This window comes from Desmodus rotundus, chromosome 3 (genome assembly GCF_022682495.2).
Source record: "Desmodus rotundus isolate HL8 chromosome 3, HLdesRot8A.1, whole genome shotgun sequence".
Taxonomy (NCBI): domain Eukaryota; kingdom Metazoa; phylum Chordata; class Mammalia; order Chiroptera; family Phyllostomidae; genus Desmodus; species Desmodus rotundus.
The window spans coordinates 198,961,717-198,969,690 of record NC_071389.1 but is presented as its reverse complement, the minus strand read 5'-3'; the positions used below and the strand labels follow the sequence as shown (position 1 = coordinate 198,969,690).

General features: G+C 61.4%; 1 protein-coding gene across 1 annotated transcript in view; it reads right to left on the bottom strand.

Annotated features, from left to right (window-relative positions):
• ARHGAP8 (Rho GTPase activating protein 8) overlaps window positions 1-7,974 on the bottom strand; it is a 181,173-nt gene that overhangs the window by 100,842 nt on the left and 72,357 nt on the right. The gene's annotated exons all lie outside the window — the stretch shown is intronic.

Here is a 7,974-nt window from a genome sequence, read left to right as displayed (position 1 = left end):
CTCCTGCGGGACCCGCCCCCGACCCGAGGAGGCATCAGGCGCGCTTCCCGTCAGGCCTCACTGTGCAAATGAAGTGACCCCCCTGTAATTAAGCTCTTATGGGTTTGTCCCTGGACCACCAGCTCCGAAGCCCTGCCGATGCTCCCTTTGGTGTGGGGCAGGGTGCTAGGCACACATCAGGTGCTCAGGACATCTCTGCAGGGACAAACTGAAAGTGACCTCTGCCACCTCTGAGGAGTGGACAAGGACGCCCCCAGGTGGTGGTGGTGCTGGCAGGGCTGCCTGTCCTGTGAAGGGGGTCCTTGGTTTTTGTAGGTGAGTGACCGGGAGTCCTGGCCAAGTCACCCCGGCTCCGACCAAGCCACCCTGTGTGGGGGGCCTCAGTGTGCCTTTCTGTGAAGTGGGCACAATGCACCCTGCCTCACCAGCTGAGCTCGAACCCTGCAGCCCCTCCTTCTGTGTGCCTCCTTCACCCTCCCAGGACCGCCACACTCCCCGCGCCCTGACACCGGATGTGTGCGGTTCCCCACACCGAGCCCTTCCCACACCCGCTGGGTGTCCTGCAAAGCAGCTCCCTGCTGCCGTGGCCTGGAGATGGTGTCGGATCTGACAGTTAAGGTGTCGGTCCCACGAGACTTCAGATGCCATTCACCAGCCCAGGTTCCCCGAAACTTCTGTCCCACTTGGCTACATCTCAGAGAGTCCCCCCCCACCCCTTGGGATTGGACTATTTGCTGGAGTGTCTCACAGATCCCAGGAAAACCCGTGTGTTTTCTAAAGTAACGATTACACAGAGGAACAGCCGGAGGAAGAGGTACACAGGGCGAGGTCTGGGAGCTTCTCTGCCCACGGAGTTGGGGTGTGTCACCTTCCTGGTGTGTGGATGTGTTCACCCACCTGGGAGTTCTCCAAACCCCACACAATCAGGTTTTAGGGAGGCTTTGTCACGTGGACATGCCCCATCGACTCCCCTTCTGGCCCTTTCTGGAGGATGGGGTGGGGCTAACATTCCAAGCTTCTGATATTACATGGCGTGGTCTACCTGCTGGCCACTCCCCCATCCAGGAGCCCACCCAGGGGCCAGCTCGTTAGAACAAAAGCTGTTCCTCGGGTTCTGATCCCTGAGGAACGTACAAGGGTTTTAGGAGCTCTGTGCCAGGAACCCGGCGCAGGGACAATGCAGACTTTCGGTCGTCTCAGGCCTCCCTTGGAGGTGGTGGACCGACTCGGAGGGCTGCCTGAGCTCGGAGGGCTGTGGTCCGAGCCAGCTGGGGTGCACCTTGGCTGGATGGTGTGTGTGCGTGTCTGCATGTGGGTACACATACAGAGGGTGATGTTGTGTATCCAGCTTGGGGGCCGCTTGGGGTGGGAGTGTCTGTCGGCTCTGCTGCTCAGGCTTCTCCGGGACCTTGCTTCTCCGGCACAGCAGATACTCCAGGCCTGGCCCCGCCTTCGCCTTCCCCTTCCCGGGGCCCTTGGCTCCACTTGGCTGAGGACCGAGTTGGCCTGTCTGCTAGGAGGGAACTCCCATGGGTCCTACTCTCGCTGTCTGGGCCCCTAGCGAGGGAGCTGGCTGTGAAATCCAGGGCAAAGAGTGGCGCTGACTCTTACCCTCCTTAAAGTAGCTGCTGGGCCAGATCATCCCTCTCACCACCCCTGTACAGCCTGGAGCCAGTGGAGACAGCAGGGAGAGGGGGCACAGGAGTCAATGGTGTCATTCTCTCATCCCAAACATTGTCACTGGATGGCTTTTCTAGGCCTCTGAAAACCCACCCATCCCCCTACCCATCCACCCACCCACTCACCCACCTACCCACCCATCACTGCTCCGTGTGGCTCCTGCTGGGGGCTGCAAACACGAGGGTGCCCAGTCTGGTTTTTGATCATGGGGCACCTCACGGTAGGAGGCAGAGGCAGACAGGGACCACCTCTGTGCCGGGTGACGGTGCTGTGATAAGGTGCTCAGAGAGCCTGGGATGAGACCTTCCACACTTTCTAAGGTGTCGGAGGATGTGTGTGTGTGGGGGGGAGTTTGAGTGGAGATGAGGTTCTGGTGTCTGCTGTGGAGGGTCCCAAGTGCGCGCTAAGAAGTCTAGGAAGGCTTTTAAAAAGACAGATCGCCCTGACCAGTGTGGCTCAGTGGGTTGGACATCGTCCCCAAAAGTGAAAGGTTGCCAATTCTATTCCTAGTCAGGGCACATGCCTGGGTCGAAGGCCAGGTCCTCAGTAGGGGGCGCGCAAGAGGCGACCACACAATGATGTTTTTCTCCCTCTTTCTCCCTCCCTTCCCCTCTCTTTAAGAATAAATTAAAACCTAAAAAATAAAATAAAACCCAGATCAATTTACATACCACACAATTCACTCTCTGAAAGTGTACACGTGGTTTTGGGTGCTGGAGAGGGGACGGTGGTTTCGCTGTTTTTAGCCCTGGGGTACTCAGACCCCAGAGTGGCGGCCCTGCCCCACCCACCTGGCCTCCCGGCTCCGCCCTAAATCAGGGATGCACCCTTCCACCCACGCGGTAGATTGACCCGCCTTCTCCCCATCGGCCACCAGGTGGCAGCAGAGCACCACAGATCCCACCTGGGACAACCTGGGCGGGCAGGCGCCTTCCCGGACAGGTAGAGGATGAAGGCACCAGGGGTGGGCCCTGAGGGGGCAGAGCTGGAGCGCCCATACCTGCACCCTCTCAGGGCTCCCCCGGGTTCCTCACTCAGCGCATCAGCAAACCCTTCCTGCCGTGTGTAGGGAACAGGACTCCTATGGCACTGGTCCTGGTCCCGGGCCCCAGCTCTGTGGGTGGGAGGCCGGGTTGAGGGAGTCTGACGGGTCCTGGAGCCTCCCAGACGCTCTGATGTGGTCCTGAGCACAGACCCATGGACTGGCAGGCAGCGGGCACAGCCCCCCGCTCAGCCAGCAGCCCGGGTTGGAGGCCCCTCCACCAGCTCTCGGGCTCCAAACAGTGGTTCCCGCACGCAGGACCAGCGGGCCCCAATGTAAAGTGAATGCGAGGGGCCCTGGTTCAAACAAGGGGACAAAGATGGTGGGAACAGAGCAGAAAACCAAGCTCTGGCCCTTCTGAGAGTGGGGCGCGTGTGTCGCCTGCCCAGACCGCACACCCAGAGGCTGGCGGGCGGGCGGCCACCCCAAGTGCAGAGGGCACCTCCGGCAGAGCCTTATCCACGGTCTTCTGCGTGCTCACAGCGCCCCCTGATGGGGGGACGGGGAAGAGACGCCGCTGTTCAGTGTCCATTTTACAGATGAAGAAACTGAGGCTCAGGGAGGGGAAGGGACCTCCGGAGCCACCATCTCTCCCATCTCCTGGGGCTTCCTCCCTCAAATTATTGTCAGCGCCCCAGGAGCCCGGTTTGGGCCTTCAGAGCCCCGGGCTGGGGCTGCCTCCCGGCTCAGATCCCAGTTTCCTTTCGGGGTGTGCGGAGGACTCCAGGAGATAAAGAAAGTCAGGTGCCTGCGCTCAGATGTTCACAAACGATGTTGATGAGAAACAGCCACGGAGGCGGCTCAACAAATGCGAACCTGTTTGTTCACATTACAGCGGGAGCCAGCACTGCCCAGAATTCTGGCGAACAAGACCTCGCGGCTGCCCACGCCAGCTGCGCGCTCTCTGCGTGCCTGGGTTCCTGGGTTCAGAGTCTGCGCCCAGCGGGGCTGCAGCCGGCAGGGGGCGCCATTGCCCCACCGGATCGCTGGGAGCCTCCCAGCGGGGCTCCAGGCTCCAGTCCAAGGCAGGGCTCCGAGGGGCTGCGGGGTCTGGGCCTCCAGGTGCACTCACAGGCCCCGGAACCCGCCAGGGCCCCTCCCCTCCCTGGGCCTCTGCTTTCCCCACGCTGGCCAGGCCAATTGGCTGGGCAGAGACTGGGCTCTCCGGCCTGTCTGCAGGGTCTGCACGTGTCCCGCTGGCCCTGCCTGTGGGTGTCTGGGGTTGGAGAGGGCATGGAGACCTGAGCTCGCTGGTGTTCAAGGCTTGCCTCGAGGTGGGCCTCAGACACGTCCCAGAGGGGGGCATTTACACCTAGGGGCAGCACAACCCACACTCCTGGCCAGACCCCCGCCCTCCCGCTCCCTGCAGCCCTGCACGCCCTGGGGATGGGCTGTTTCCCCAAGAGAGCTCCCTGGGTGTGCTGTCTGCTGGGACTCCTCTGGTCCCTGGGTTTTGTTCATACTGCTCCCTCATTCCTGCTGTGGGGGCTGCCTTCCTTCATCCTCAGCCAACTCCCAGTCAACGGAAAGGGCTTGGATGCGTGGCCTCCTCCAGGAAGACTTCCCTAATGCCCCAGGTGTGGCGGGTGCCTTTTGGACACTCCCAGTGCCTCTGTCTGTCCTGGCGCCACTCCGGAGGCTCTCCCGAGGGGTGCCCACAGCTCCGTGTGGGTGACCAGGAGGGGCAGGCAAGGTGACAGACAGGTGGGTATGCAGAGCCAGGGCAGGCAGGAGAGGGCAGGCCCAGGAGACCCCTTTTTCTGAAGAGAGCTGAGCACACCAGAGCTGGAGCGGGGACGTGCTTGTGAGCACAGGTTAGATGGAAAGGCTTGTTTCAGTTTCCAGGGGAGGGGGCCACTCTTTGGGGTTTCCTCTCTGTGAAGGGCGTCTGCTCTCCAGGCTGCGAGGCCTCCGGGGCAGAGGGGGCTCACCCTCCGTGTGTCCACCACCCTCAGAGCCTCCAAGGGCAAGCCCGCACTCCCACATGTGTCCTGGGCGTCAGGTGGCCAGCACGGGCCCAGACACAAACCAGACGTCTCCAAGAGGTCCCAGAGGTCCCAGAGGCTACAGAGCACACTGGACCCAGAGGGAGCAGGCGACCTGAGGCCCTAGGAGACTTATTTCTGGGACAAATGGCAGCGGTGGGGTGCGGGCAGCTCTGAGCTAGTGGCTGGAATGGGCAGTGGGACTGAAGTCAGACAGACTTCCGCTGGGGTGCCACCGCTCACTGGCGTTGTCTTCGGGAAGTTCCGCTGAACGGCCAGGGCCCTCAGTTCGCACCCTGTGGGATGGGCAGCCAGGTCCTGTGTGCACGGTGGCTCAGGCACGAAGTGAATCCGGCACGTGCCAGTGGGCCCTGTTCCCGGCTCCTCCACCATCCCTGTCCACGCCTCCTCTGCCTCCCTCCGGCGGCGCCCGTGCCATTGCACGGTCAGTAGGGCTCTGTTGGTGGCCAGCAGGGGCCCGTCTCCATGTTTGCTTTGTGTTGTTCCCTTCCTCTCCTTCTCTCCCTATGTTCCTTCTTTTCTTTTCCTAACCCCTTTCATCTTTCTAATCTCAGCCAAAAAGAGACATCCTCCAGGAAGCCTGCCCTGATTTTCAGCAGAGGATGCTTTGTCTTGCCTTTGAACCCCATGCCCCAGAGCCAGCCCCTTCTTGTGGACTGGGGCACTCCCTCCTGTATGTTGGGGTTATAGGTGTGATGGTCATAGCTCATTCTGCCCTGATCTAGGGCCTCGGATCTAGGGAGACCAGTGGCCAGCCTGGCCCTGGAGTCCTGGGCATGCTCAGTGAGTACCCCCAGGCCCCCCGGGGCAGCATGGGTGTGACTGAGCGAAGTCACTGACCCAGAAACACGTCCACGCAAAAACACGTCCTCGTTAGAACCAGGTTCCCTACTCCTCCTGGTACAGCGGGCGGAGAGGGGATGACTGTGGTAAATCTTACCTGCTTTATACACGTTCCTGTATTGTTTTTAAAAATTATCATGTTATTTTTATTATCCCATAAATCAGTACAGTTATTCCCAGGTGTGAAAAAAAAAATAAAAGAATCCACTTCTGATCCTCACAGACCCAGGAGGGTCTGCACATGTCCCCTCCTGCCCGGCCTACCTGGTTTGTGCACAAGGGCGGGTTTTATCAGACAAGAGGGCTCTGGACACACGTCCATCCCCACAGCTAGAGAGACAGCAGGTGTCCAGGATGACGCAGCTTGGTTGCCAGGTAACAGTGGTCACCACAGCAACGCTGCCTCCGGAGGGAGCAGGAGCCTCAGCACCCCCACCTGCAGAAGAGGGGAGAGGGAGGCAATGGCAGGGGCTCTGCCCTGACCACCCAGATGACATCTGTTTCCTGGGACTCCTCTTCTCCTCAGCTTGTCCTCTCGGGGTGGAGGACCAGGCTGTGGGGACCAGGGGCCTCCATGGCCCAGGGGTGGGCCCCTGGGGTCTGCCCCACCTCCCTCTCCCACCAACTCCCTTGTGCCCCTGCCCTTGAGCCTTGGTTTCCCCATCAGCCAAATACAGTGGTTACAGCTGCTCCTCCTTCCCCGTTGGCGAGTGTCGGCCCAGCGCCAGCCCAGCGCCAGGTGCTGTCCCAGGCCAGGTCTCCCTGCTACCGCCAGCCACATGCTGGCCGCACACTCAGAAGTTGTCCGGGTTGTTAGCAAGGGCGCCAGTGGAAAGCCCTGAAGCCAGGAGGCAGGAGGGCCCGTCAGGTCGGGGCCAGCCCTGCCACTCTGAGGCTGGCAGACCTTAGCCAGTCCCTCGGTCTGTCTGGGCCTCAGATGTTCTATGTGACGGGGTGCAAGCCTTCCTTACCGGCCCTCTTCAAGAGCAAAGAGGTGGGCTGTGAGGGTGGGGGAAGGTTTAAGGGGTGCTGCCTACACCCCAGAGACTGAGGAGAGGCTCAGCTCTCTCCACTCATTTCCGCCCAGCCGCCACCTCCCCCGCACTCTGCTCCCTGCCAGCGCCACGCACGGCCTCGTTTCCTAGGTGTTTAATTGCCTGACTCTCCAGCACCCCATCTGTGTCAGGGTGGCCCCTGGGCTGTGTCTCAGACCCGGAGTTTCAGCTGTGTCCTGACATCCCTCCCCCCCCCTCTGTCCCCCGGCCAGCTCCCAGCAACCCCAGCCTCCCTCTCATGCTGTGTGACCTGGGAGCACCTCCTTAGCACCTCTGGGCTGGGCCTCGCTCTCGGTCAGGATAAGAGGCACCTGGCCAGCCAGCGCTAGATGTTCTGATGAGAAACCCAGGAGCTCAGGGTCTGCAGCCTCAGCTGCCTTCAGTGTGACCTGAGTGGAGGTCAGCCACCCAGTCACAGGGCTAAGGGGTGGTTGGACAAGCTGGCCTGTGGGGTGGCCAGCACCTTCATGGTGCCCCCAGGCTTCCTGCTGCCTGCCCCATCTTTGTTTGCCCCCTGTCCTCAACCCATTCTGTCCCGGTCATCCCATGGCCCTCTGCAGGGGCCTGGCCACACCCAGCTCCTGCGTGGGTGGCCGGTCTGGGGAGGGGTGGCCAGGCTTCCTGCATCCCTCATCAGTCGCCATGGAAACCTCTCAGCAACCAAGAAAACAGGCGGCAACACAGCAGGGCTGTCCCTGGGGCCATCCAAGGTCACTATGGGGGCCCGGGGTGGGGTGGAGAACAGGGAGCCCTGGGCCACCTGGTCTGCCCTCTCTTTGCTTCATTTTCAATGATGACGCCATGGCCCGCAGCAGGACAGGGGCCTGCTGACGTGCTTCTCCTGTCCCTCCATTTCCACAGGACGTGCCCAGGTCCTGCCTGGCCCCTGCTGAGTGGGGTCAAGCCTGCTTCCTGCCCTTTGCCCTGATTGAGCGTCATCAGGCTTGTGAGCCAGGAAATGGGAAGCAGCTTCCCTCCTAGTACCCCGCCCTCCCCACCTTGGCCACACCTCCCTGGACTTTCTTCCACTTGGTGTCCTGAGGAGGCGGCACCTCTGTGCACACCTGCCCCCACCCGAGGGAACACAGGGACTCAAGGATACAGACACACAAAACCCACTGCCCAGAACACACAGGCACCTCCCATCCCCACCCCGCACCCCCTCCCGGCCCAGCACAGGAGCCGCGGTGGGAAGCTGGTGGGGAGCGGAATTCGAATTGTCATTTAAATTGCTCTTTGCCGCGCTGTCTGGGCCTCCTAGCAGGAGGCCACCTGGGGCTGGGCGGGGAGTCGTGGAAGGTGGCCAAAAAGAACCGGCCTTTTTCTGGCTCTGCCCAGGCAGACAGGC